The sequence below is a fragment of the Carettochelys insculpta genome, chromosome 2 (assembly GCF_033958435.1).
Source record: "Carettochelys insculpta isolate YL-2023 chromosome 2, ASM3395843v1, whole genome shotgun sequence".
NCBI lineage: Eukaryota > Metazoa > Chordata > Testudines > Carettochelyidae > Carettochelys > Carettochelys insculpta.
Window position 1 is genome coordinate 33,121,381 of NC_134138.1, and position 12,797 is coordinate 33,134,177.

Below are 12,797 nucleotides of genomic sequence, written 5' to 3' on the forward strand. Positions count from 1 at the left end.
TTTCTAAAAATATCATTACAAAAGAGTATATTTAGCATTATTTAATCTGAACATTCTATTAATTAATATTTACAAGTAGAGGCATTTCTGTTAATTAAGCTCTTTAATAAAGCGTTCCCATTTCTCAGGGGCATATTTTATCTACAGTCTGCTCAGAATATCAGTTGGCATTGATGGGACACCATCACAGAGAATGAGAATTGAATATGAAATGTTAAATATGGGAAACAATTGAAAATGGGGGTTTAGGTCTCAGTAATTTACCATCATGTATAAAACTAGAGGGTGGAGCAGTATATACATAGAATAAATGCTCCAGGTAAAAAACATGTAAAAAGTATTTTGATTCTACCAATTCGATGTGTATGCTAACATCTGTTTTTCCTCAGATTTACATTTTAAAAATATTAATGAAAAGGATAGTTACATATCTCTGTCATGTAAATTACAAAATATCCTGCTTCTTTTGATTGGGCTGCCATGTCCTCAACAAAGATCACAGTCCACATCCTCTTCTAAGAATTTTTCTGTATGCAAATGACTTTTGTTGTTAAAGTTGCCTCAATTTCAGAGCAAGCTTATAATCAGAATTTCCGTTCATCATGATTTCCTCATATTTTGAAATTTGTTTTCAGCTCACATTGGAATGAAGTCAGTATGTTGAATTTTGTGAAGAACAGAAATTTCTGAAGAAGCTTGATTAATATTTATGATAAAACAAAATATTTGAACAGTCCTAAAACTAAATAATATGTTATAGTTTGTTGAATTAAACTGAAGTCCTTCATTTCACCTCAGTTCAACATAAATATGTGCCTGTATGAGTTGCCATGCGCCTATGAGATAATTTATGGTTCAGTTAACTCGAGCAAAGTAAACTAAAGATTTCAGTGCATCATGGGAGGTGTAATCCTGCCAGTTTATATCATGGATGAGAATGGGGACATACGATGCCCAACTGCAGTATCTATGTCAGTTTATGAATGCACAGATTAAGGTCCAGGTGACCAAAAATAAAATATTTCAGTTCAGTTCAAAAAGTTAAAATGTTTCAGTTCAGGTAATCATGAACTAAATATTATATTTGGATTTTCCTAATGGATTTTATTCTTAATAAAATCAATATTTTCCCATGGAAAATTCTGATTTTGTAGAAATTAGATTTTCTTTAAAAATCAATAGAAAACACCTACCCAACTTTATTTAGCTCATAATCCTTTTCATTCACAGAAATACGTTTCTGTTATTTCAAGTGTTTGTTTTGTTTTGAAAAAAATACTAATTAGAAAAAGTCATCTTCTACAGGAAAACATCGGGATAAAAAATTTCTCACCACCTCTACTTATGATACATCGCAATAAAGAATTAAAAATATGGGTATCCTGAGGCATATATTTAATTGAATGTAGTGGAAATTAAGCATTAAAAAGAGCAGTTGGGGAGGGTTATGATGATCACAGCGGAAACTGGAATCCTTGAATGTCACTGCTGAATGCCTGTTGTCTATTGTTTTTTGCTTAACATCTGTACATCTAAAAACAAAGTTCACCTATCAAAATTATGGTTACATTCAATGGATTTTCTGTGCTCCAGGGCTGAGTTCTTATGCACTGGAATCTTTAGCACATAGCTACCACTCTCTCCACTTAGCCAAATCTTCAGTTATCTAAAATCATTGCATGGCCCCCACAGATTTGAGATAAACTAAGTTCCACTTTTCATATAATGTAATGAGGAGATAGTAGAGCATGTGTCCCTAAATTTAAAAAAGCATATGCTGTAGAAGCAGCTGCTTGGATTTGATCTATGTGCAGAGGGCCAGCACCAATACACCACTTAAATACCTCTAAAGGTCTGGGGGGGATTATGGTATATACAGCTCTTATGATGACCTCTGCCCACTGAATAATTTCACCCTTATGTTGTAGAGATCAAACACTTGTATAGAAAATAGATAAAAAGCTTCCCAGTTACTGGCTTACCTTGCATCTGTTAACTTAGAATTCATATATCCAGTATTGTCACAACAAATAACTTTTTAATATGAAATGTCAGTTATTTATATCTTGGTATGCAACTATGTATCCACTTCAGTGACACTGCTAAAGAACAGACTCCATGGAACATTTATCTAAATATGTATATATGGTCTGGAAAGTTAGCTTTCAGAGGTGGTTGTGTTTTCAAAGTGCAACATGCCTAATGAAGGATGGAGAGATGGATTAAGTAAATTATTACATCTCCTGGATGCAATTTGCATAGTCTCTTTACTATATTGATTGGTTATTATTTGTGTTTGACAGTCAATACTGTATGTTGGGTGAAAAGTAATTGATAATTGCACGAGTTTATCAAGTCCTTATAGCTCTTCATAGAAGGCAGATTTTTTAACAAAAATTATGGATTTTTGCCAAGTCCCATAAAAATTTACATTTGTACTGTGTAAATTAGACCAAATTGAGTTTGGAGATGTGTAAGGTGTCTTCCTAGTACTATGATATGTCAACTAATACAATTATTTTATTATTAATATTTAAATAATATGGGAGAGATATCAAGCAATGGACATAATTTAATATTTTGATAAATTTAAATGGTTCATAATAAATTTGCTTGCATATAATGAATTTCAAATAGGTGTGAATTTTTAAAATAGTTTTTTGCAAGTATTTTTATCAGTGCAATTTGCCACTTAACATGTCACAACTTATATGTGTATTTAAATAACTAGATTATGGAATATTGCTTGAAATGTGGAAGTTTACTAGTTGCTGCCATTATTTCAAGACCCCCACAAATGCAAGGCCCCAAAGAGTTAGGTTACCATTATGTAGTAATATGTACTGAACTACAAGGAAATAACCCCCTTTTTTTAGGAGAGAAGTGATTTTTTTAAAGTAGTTTTATGCTCTAGTTTTAGATATGCTGCATGATAACACCTTAGTCTCTGACATGGGTATGAAACAGCTTAGATATGTAGCATTTAACCTAATTTGTCAAAATTCAGTGGTGTGACCTTTACATGGCTTCCTCCTAATTTATGTGTGCATGCGATGCTGTAGATTTTAATTTTATTGCATAAAGCTTTATGTGATTTGGAGCTAGGTTAGTTTTGAGGGCATCCCTGTGTTTAACAGTTGCAATTGAGGTAGTAGTTGAGGTGGTCATAACCACATACAAGTAGTTAGACTTATTTATTGTTGTGTTTAAATTAATGAAATAGTTGAAACAAAATACACCCTGTGAGTCTGAGGTAAAGTATTATTAAGTTTCAGTATGGTTTGTGTTTCTCTGGAAATTCAGTGCTGGGATACAGTGATGTTCACTGGGGTTGTGGTCTCCCTGTAGATAGGGTCTGAAGGTGCAGTGAGATTTTCTAGGATTAGAGCCTCTGATCATAGGGGTCTGGGAGTACAGTGAAATGTATACAAGGATAGAATATTAGAGCTGGAAGAACTTGAGAGATCATCAAGTCAAGTCCCCTGCACTGATAGCAGGACCAAGCACGATCTAGGTCATCTTTGACAGAAGTTTATCTAACCTGCTCTTAAAAATCTCCAGTGATGGACATTACGCAACCTCCTTGGGCAGTCTATTCTGGTGCTTAACCATCCTGACAGTTCACAAGTTTTTCCTAATATCCAACTTAAACTTCCCTTGCTGCAATTTAAAACTCCTGCTACTTGTTCTACCCTCAGAGGTTAAGGAGAATAATTTTTTCCCTCTACTCTTTGTAATAGCCTTTTAGGTACTTGAAAGCTTCTATCATGTCCTTGATCAGTCTTATCTTTTCTAAACTAAACAAACTGAATTATTTCAATTATTCCTCATAGGTTATGTTTTCTAGAACTTTAACAATTTTGGTTGTTGTTCTCTGGACCTTCTCCAAATTCTGCACATCTTTCCTGAAATGTGGTATCCAGAATTGAACATGATGCTTCCTTTCAGGCCTATTCAAATGAAGTCATCAAAAATATAATAGTTTTTGAGAGTACATTCTATTCTGTTTGCAATGTTAGCTGAACAGTATTTAGGATGAAAGGGAGTCATTAGGAGCAGTGATTATTGTGGACACAGAACTACCACTTTGCTTTTTTTTTTAACAGTAAGGGCTTCCCTCTGTCTTGCCCTCACTCTATATTTTTTGAAGCAGGAAGGGATGCTGGCAGGGTGATACCACATCTCCTGGTTTAAGGTAGTAGTGGTAAACACCAAATACACAATTTCCATGGTTTCCATCATCCTCAACCCTTCTATAAAAGTAGTTCTAGCATCCCGGTTTCAGGGAGCATATTAAGCCCAATTTCCAAGTGTTCTCTTTGTTGGGAATCCAAACTGAACAGAATACGTACTGTGACTCTAATGTCCAGGGGATCTATATATGGTTGCAAATGAATGAAAATTACACCCAAAGGAAGTATTAGAATCATAGAATGAGATTCTGTCCTTTTTACATCACAAAAAGAAATAGTTGCGGTGTGTTAAAAGGGGGCCTAAAACTCCAGATCCAACAGTGAGAGGATTCCCACAAAGAAGAAATTGCAAAAGAAAGCTATAAGGATGCCTTCTGAAGACGGTTTCATGAACCTTGACAACAGAGATGGGGATAGGAGACTCATGTTATGGTGGGGCCACATCATTTTGTTGATCTGAGGATGAGGCCAGTAGGAAAGCACTTGAAGGGGACCACAACTAAGACAGGCCCCTAGACTGTTTACACAAGGGACTTCATAGTTTCCGCAGGCTCAGAATGACACAAAGAAGTTGAGTTGTGTGGTGTAGCACAGGATCTTACTCATAATATTTAGAGATAGAAAAGAGACATTATGTCATCCAGTACATTATTCTGACAATGCAGGATTTTTCCCTTCAGAAAATATTTTAGTGCTACCTCACTTTATTTTTAAAAGGCCAGTGGGAAGAGACATCTAAACTTCCTTGGGGTGGCAATTCCACAGTTTCCTGAGTCTTAGTGTTAATCCATTCCCCCATTATATGCAGCATACCTCTTTTCTTTTCTTAATTGAATTTAATCTGTTCCATACTTAATTGATCCCCACCCTTGGTGGTACGAACACTATTCGTCTACAAAGGCTTCTGTCTTATTCCAATGCATATATTGCTTAGGGAAGTTACATGTATTTAGGGCCGTGTCTACAGTAGCCCAAAACTTCGAAATAGCCATGCAAATGGCCATTTTGAAGTTTACTAATGAAGCGCTGAAATACATATTCAGCGCCTCGTTAGAATGCTGGCAGCCACGGCACTTCGAAATTACTGTGGCTTGCCACTGCGTGACTCGTCCAGATGGGGCTCCTTTTCAAAAGGACCCCGGAACCTTTGAAATCCCTTTATTCCTAACAGCAGATAGGAATAAGGGCATTTCGAAGTTGGTGGGGTCCTTTCGAAAAGGAGCCCCATCTGGATGAGCCACACAGCAGCTAGCCATGGCAATTTCGAAGTGCCGCAGCTGCTGGCATTCTAGTGAGGCACTGAATATGTATTTCAGTGCTTCATTAGTAAACTTCAAAATGGCCATTTGCATGGTCATTTCGAAATTTTGGGCAAGTGTAGACATAGCCTAGATGTTTTTATACCAATTTCATATTAACAACAGTTGTGTCAAGATTGTCAATTGCCCATCATTCTGTTTCGTATATTTTCTGCTTAAAGTCTGATTGTAAGAACAGTTCAGCAGGTTAGCAATTCTGGAGCCATTTGTTTATGTGTCTCTCCTTTATATACAATCCTTCTTTCTATCTTATTTTTCTTATTTTCCTTTCTCTATTTGCAAAACACCTTCCTACTCCTTTTAGTTTTCATTATGGGTGCATCTGCACTAGCCAGCTACTTCGAAGTAGCCGGCACAACATCGAAATAGCACGCGGTGCGTCTACATGCGCCATGTGCTGTTTCAACGTTGAAATCGACGTTAGGCGGTGAGACGTCAAAATCGCTATTCCCATCCAAAGATGGGAATAGCACCCTACTTCAACGTTCAACATCGAAGTAGGGTGTGTGTAGACGAACCGTGTCCTGCTACTTCGAAATAGTGGGGTCCTCCATGGCGGCCATCAGCTGAGGGGTTGAGAGATGCTCTGTCCAGCCCCTGCAGGGCTCTATGGTCACCGTGTGCAGCAGCCCTTAGCTCAGGGCTTCTGGCTGCTGCTGCTGCAGCTGGGGGTCCATGCTGCATGCACAGGGTCTGCAACCTGTTGTCGGCTCTGTGGATCTTGTGCTGTGCAGGGCAAGTGTGTCTGGGAGGGGCCCTTTAAGGGAGCGGCTTGGGGTTTTGCTGGCCCCTTATTTCGACGGGGAGCACTTGTGTATGTGGATGCTCCACATTTCCTTCTGGGGTGGCTCCTTTCGATGTTCCCCGTCGCTACTTCAATATTGAACGCCAACGGCACCAGCCCTGGAGGACCTGTAGACGATACGTGTCGAGGTAGCCTATTTCGATGTCCTTACTTCAAAATAGGCTACTTCGACGTAGTGTGCTAGTGTAGACGTAGCCTATTTTATGCTACTTTTCCCCTACCTTAATCTTTGTCCTAAAAGTCATTAAGTAATGCTGTGCATTATTAGTTTGTTCCATTCCTTTCCCCTTTTCATTTCCAGTAAAAGACAGAATTTATTATGTGATTTTTGAGTAATCTCCCTGAACAACATTGCCTGCTTCAAGCTTTTTCTTTTTTAAAGTATCTTGTGTAGTTGGCATCTTTATTTTACTTATTTGTTTTTTATGAGGTACCATGTTTTCATAGTTATGGTCTATAAAAATATAGTTCCAGTACACAGTATGTACTCCTTTTTATTAATATTTCCACTTTCCACATTTTCTTCCTTCAAATCTAATGTCCTTAAGATGCCTAAATATTATTGCATATGATGTTGAATTCAGGTAGTTCATAGTCACTAACATATCAAATTTTCCCACACATTCTTAGGTAATCTCGTTTTCCCTGTTGGAAAGAAATAGGTTCAGGATGACTTCTCTTGCTGGATATCAGAGAACACCTAATATTTATGACCATTTTTATATTTATGATGCCATAATACTTTGTGTGTATAGATATATTATCAAAACACTCTCTGTGCTCACAGCAAACAGACACATTTGCTGGAGAGCTACTTTATTTTTTACAACACAGAATGGTGACATTTTCACTATTTTCAACTGTAATAAGATCTACAAAATAGAAAGAGACAAAGAAGGCTGCTTCCTAAAACAGAGAGGCACAATTCAACTTTACTCAAGAATAGCTGTCTGCTGAATGCTTGCAGGTAGCCCCAGCTTGCAAGCATCACTTCAGAGCCCACAGTATAGAAACAGGACAAGGAAAAATCCCTGGTCTTAAAGTGACAGCTGAAAGATTGAAGAGGGTCAATTTATGAATTTGCCAAGAGCAATTTTTGATGCCGGTACTTGGAGGTACTGAGTGTGGCACCTCGGTAGCCACAGTGGTAGGATTAGCTGGATGGTGGGAGTGGGGAACTGGATGAGTATCGGCTCATCTTTTTACAAAAAAAAAAAAAAAAACCCTCTCTCTACATACGTGTGTATATGTATATGCACATTTTGACCATTTTTTTTTTTTTTAAATCTGAAAGGAAACCACCTGAATCTCACATTTAACTAAGTGATAACAGCATATCCTTTACTGAGTCTGGGGCCATGGCCACACTAACTCCTGCTTTCAGAAGGGCTATAGTAATGTGATGCTTCTGCATATGCTAATGAGGCACTTCTATGAATATGCAGTGCCTCATTAGCATAATGACTGTTGCATGGGCTTAGAAACTGCTGGTTTTGAAATGCACACCTCCCATGTAGTCAGGGGCTTTCAAAATGACCCCTCTGATTTCGACAGCCCCTTCCTCCCAAACCAGATGGGAAGAAGGGGCTTTCAAAATCAAGGGGCTGTTTCAAAAGGACCCCAGCTACACAGGAAGTGTGTGTTTCGGAAGTTTCGAAGCCCACTCATGCAATTCTATATTAGCCACCTTGACCCCAGTCAGGAGGCCTTCAACACCCACCTCAACCAGGCCCACAATGTTGTGGAGCAGGTCTTTGGGTGCCAGAAGGGTTGGTGGCAGTGCTTCCTCTCACATCTGGAGGTTAGGTTAGGGTGCACAATGTCCCACTATCGGTGGGTGTCTGCATCAAAGACACCCTCTTGGAGAGCTTTAATCTTGGGCCACACTGACCTCCCCACCCACAGCCACCCCTCAACACATACACCACCACCACCACCTCACCCACACATCCACCCCCTATGAGACCACAGGACATGGGCATCTTTGGAAAATAGAACCTTTACTGTTAAATCTGAAACAAGTACACCTTAGAAACATAAACTATTTATGGGGGGGGCAAACTATGTACATTGAGGGTGATGATACATCTGAACTGTGAGTGGGATAGGGAAGGACCTGAACTGGGATGGTTACTCAGGGGCAGGGGTTGAAGGCTGAGAACACTGTCAACCCTGGGATCTCCTCCCTTCCTGGGTGTGGGGTTCACAGCAGGGCTGGAATGGGTCAGAAAGCACCAGCATGTAGGCCCACGGGGGGGTGGGGCTCGGCCGAGGGTGTGGTATGGGGTGCAGCATGGTGGGCCAGGAGGCAGGCCACATTGGCCATGTGCTCCTGGAGGGTCCCATGCGTGCCCTCCAGGTGGGACAACAAGTGGTCCCAGGCCTCCCTCCACCAGGCCAAGTTGGCCTTCTCCAGACAGAGATGTTGCTCTGCCACCTCGGCTTGGCAGAGGGTGACAGTGTCTTTCCCTGAATGCTGCTGCAGTCTCTGGTCATGAGCCATGAGTGGTGGTGCTGACAGAGGTGCCCGCCCTTCTCCCTCACCTCTGGGGGACTCTCCTGGACTACAGAGGGCACAGGACTCTGCCAGCTATTGAAGGGTACAGCTGCAAGGAGAGAAGCATGGCATTTACAGTCCCTGGTCAGGAACCTTGGGATCACACCCCTGAGGATGACATCCCTCCCGCAGGGATCAGACCCGCCTGAGGATGAGATGGGCATGGCATTCATGGGATATCGGGGGCATGCAGGGGTTCCCTGCTCAAGTGGGACTGTCCCCAGATGAGGTGCAGCCCAGCCTGTGTCTCATCAGGCCTGTGGTATGCAGAGCTGTCCGCTGGACTGTGTTCTGGCTGTCACCAGCAGGCATCATGGTGTGCCAGGGGCCACAGCTGGCCAAGATGTGTCCGGGCCTAGCCTACTAGGCTTGTGTACGGCCCTCTGGCAGCTGTGTCACTCCCACCCTGCCAGGCAGGGTGCATGCCCCACTGTGGACTTACCAAGGATCCCTCAATAAACTCCCAGTAGCCTGGCTGGATGACCGCTCAGGCACATCGATCATGAGGCCCCCACTCCTCACTCAACCAGTCCAGGGTGGTGTCTGGCCCTTGGCTCTGTCTCCCTGGTCCTGACTCCTCCTGGGCTTCATCCTCGATCTGGTCCACAGCTATGTCCAGGATGATGGGTGGTGGGGAGATGTCCCAGGGTCCCAGGATGGAGTAGAGCTCCCAGTAGTAGGGGCAGGTGAAGGGACCTGTCCCTGAGTGCCCACCTCATCCCAGGTCAGGGCATAGCCCCTCTGGAGCTCCTTAACTTTCCTCCAGACTTGGTCCAGAGTGCACTCAGGGTGTCCCTGGGTCCTGAGGCCATGGGCGAAGCAGGCAAAGCCCATGGCACTGTGGAGCTTCACACCCATCTCCCTCAACACCTCCTTCTCCTTCCAAAGTCCAAGGAGGTCTCTTAATTTGGGCTTTGTCCAGGAGGCAGCTCTTTTTTTCTTTTCAGCCTGCTGCTCCTGGGAGCCCTGTGACAGCTCTGAGGGAGTGTCTGAGGGTCCTGCAGCTGCTGGTCATTGTTGTGCATTGAAGTTCTGGGGCCAGCTGTGAGGGTGTGCTGTGAGCAGCTTGTGCCTTTGCTACTCCCATGCTCTCAGTTTCCTGCCATGGGGTTTCCTGGTCCTTGCAGCTTTAAGAGTGGCTGGACGCAGGGATCATAGATCCCTGCTGCTGCATGCCAGGGAGTCAGGGTGTCTCCACATTCCAGCTGGCCAGTGTTATGGTGGACTCCTTTTTTGAAAGAGCAGGCCCTGAAGGGCCTACACGTACCTTCATTCAAAAGAGAATTTTGAAAGGGGGAGCTTTTCCTAATACGGGATAGCAGTCCAGATTTGGAAGTCTGAGCCACGTTCTTCCAATTTTCTTTGGAAAGAACACATTGTACAAGTAGACACTCCCTGTGTTCTTTCAAAAGAGGGCCTGTATTTTCAAAATTAAGTGCACTTGTAGACACAGGTAACTAGGCAGTGTCTACACGTGCATTCCTGTTTCAAAAGAGGAATGCAGATGAGGGAAATTGAAAATGCAAGTGAGACACTGATTTATATATTTCATGCTTCATTTGCATAGTTTCTTTTTGGAAGAGATTCTTTTGAAAGAAAAGAGCAGTACAGATGGGCCTTTTTTGAAAATAAACCCCATCTTCGAAAGTACCCTTCTTCCTGAAACAAAATAGGAAATAGGGTTCTTTTTGAAGATGGTTTTTATTTTTGGAAGAGCCCCATCCACACTGCATTTCTTCTTTTGAAAGAATCTCTTCCAAAAAGGGATTATGCAAATGAACCATGAGCTATGTAGATCAGTGCCTCACTTTCATTTTCGATTTCCCTCTTTTGCATTCCTCTTTTGAAACAGAAATGCAAGTGTAGACACAGCTTTAATGTTCTATTTTTAAACATACAGGCTAAGTCTACACTAGCTAAAAACTTCGAAATGGCCACGCAAATGGCCATTTCGAAGTTTACTAATGAAGCGCTGAAATACATATTTGGCGCCTCATTAGCATGCGGGTGGCCGCGGCACTTTGAAATTGACGCGGCTCGCTGCCATGCAGCTTGTCCAGATGGGGCTCCTTTTCAAAAGGAACCCGACTACTTAGAAGTCCCCTTATTCCTATGAGCAGATAAGAATAAGGGGACTTCGAAGTAGTGGGGGTCCTTTCGAAAAGGAGACCCGTCTGGATGAGCCGTGCGGTGGCGAGCCGCATCAATTTTGAAGTGCTGTGGCTGCCCGCCTGCTAATGTGGTGCTTAATATGTATTTCAGTGCTTCATTAGTAAACTTCAAAATGGCCATTTGCATGGCCATTTCGAAGTTTTTGGCTCATTTAGACACAGCCACACGTACAACCCTCAGGCAAATACTACAGATGAAAGACAAGGTTCATCAGTTGTATCAGAAAACAAAAGGAACAATGTAATTACCATGACCTCTTATCATATACCAGTGATCAAAAATTCTAAAGTTGTAACTTATTTAAAACATTACGAAGGGTATGCTTTTCTTTACTACATGAAATATGTTTACTACTCTTTAATTGGATTGAGCTAAAAAAGAAAAGCTGAGAATATTAAGAGCAATTGCTAGAACTTATTGTTTTAAATTCACGTTATGGTTATTTAATGCCAAGTGGATGCTCAGATTTTTAACTCTTAGTTTCTCTCCGGCTTTCATTTAATACCATTCGATACGTACTGTTGGTATATAATGAATTTAATCATATTTTATTGGAGGCTTTTAAAATGTGATTAATTTCAATGACAGGAGATCATTATTAACCCCCACTCTTAGCTGGGATCCCCACTTTTAAGCAATTTCTCTTCATAGTTCAAATTATAGTCTGTTTTCTATATTCCAACATTGGTTCTTCAATATGCCAGATAATTCCTATTACTTCTAGGGTGAACAATTATTTACGGTGAAACCCAGCAAAATCTACTGTATATTTTAGTGACTTTGTCTGTTTGTTTGATCAAGAATAGTGAGAACCTTTTTCAGATAACAACTTAAAGCAACGTAAGGGTTGGGTTTAGCCAGGAAAATGGGAGCTACCTGTAACGGTATTGCTGCTCAGAACAACAAACTGAAAAAAAAAAAGATAGAATCACTAAATCAAGTACCATCTTCAAAATTGGCATAAGTCAGCACATTTTGAAAGAGACTGGACCAAGATGAGCTAGAAAAATAGGATGCTAATCTGAGGCAAAATATAGATTATCCAGCATACATTTGTTTGCAAGGAAAATTTGGAGTGACAGTATGTTCCTTGGCTTTGTTGGGGTAAGAGTTTACCCAGTTTGGTCCTTCATGTTATATCTAGCGTGCTTAATTTGCAGCATCCCCAGCCATATTTTAATGCACTCAATGTGCAATGAGTCACTCTGCATAGGAAGGCAATAAGTCATTTTAACTTGGTAAACTTGCGTTGCTTTTTAGGTAGGTTGTGAGGGAAATGATTTATCCATATGCAAACTATGAAATTTTCTTGCCTAGGTGATCAAAATACTCACATTTAACTCAGTGCAGTTTTCTATTCTTGGCTAGAGTAAATCCCAGCTGTGACTGATCTGTAGACCCTTAGCGAAAGTGTCTGATGTAATATGAATCATTTTGTTATTGTCTTTACTTCGTAGGTGGACCCTATTAGGGGTAAACACAGGTGGATGGCTTTTTTAATGTTTGAGCGACAGAAGGACTCAACAGTTATTAATCATCTAAAGCATATCTGTACTATATACCCCTTACATAAGTTGAAATTCCAACACTATTCTCAGTATACCATATGCTCAAATGGATAAATCAGCTTGGGCAAATTATTGTTTTAAGTGGTATACAAACACACATGAAAGCGTAACCCCCTTCCCCTAAATGGTCACAGTTTATTTTTCCTAATTATTAACATTAGAGAGACAGCTTTTTAAAAAATC

General features: G+C 40.9%; 1 protein-coding gene across 3 annotated transcripts in view; it reads left to right on the forward strand.

Moving 5' to 3' along the window:
* The window catches only part of CSMD3 (CUB and Sushi multiple domains 3), a 1,166,921-nt gene that overhangs the window by 267,427 nt on the left and 886,697 nt on the right, over positions 1–12,797 (forward strand). The gene's annotated exons all lie outside the window — the stretch shown is intronic.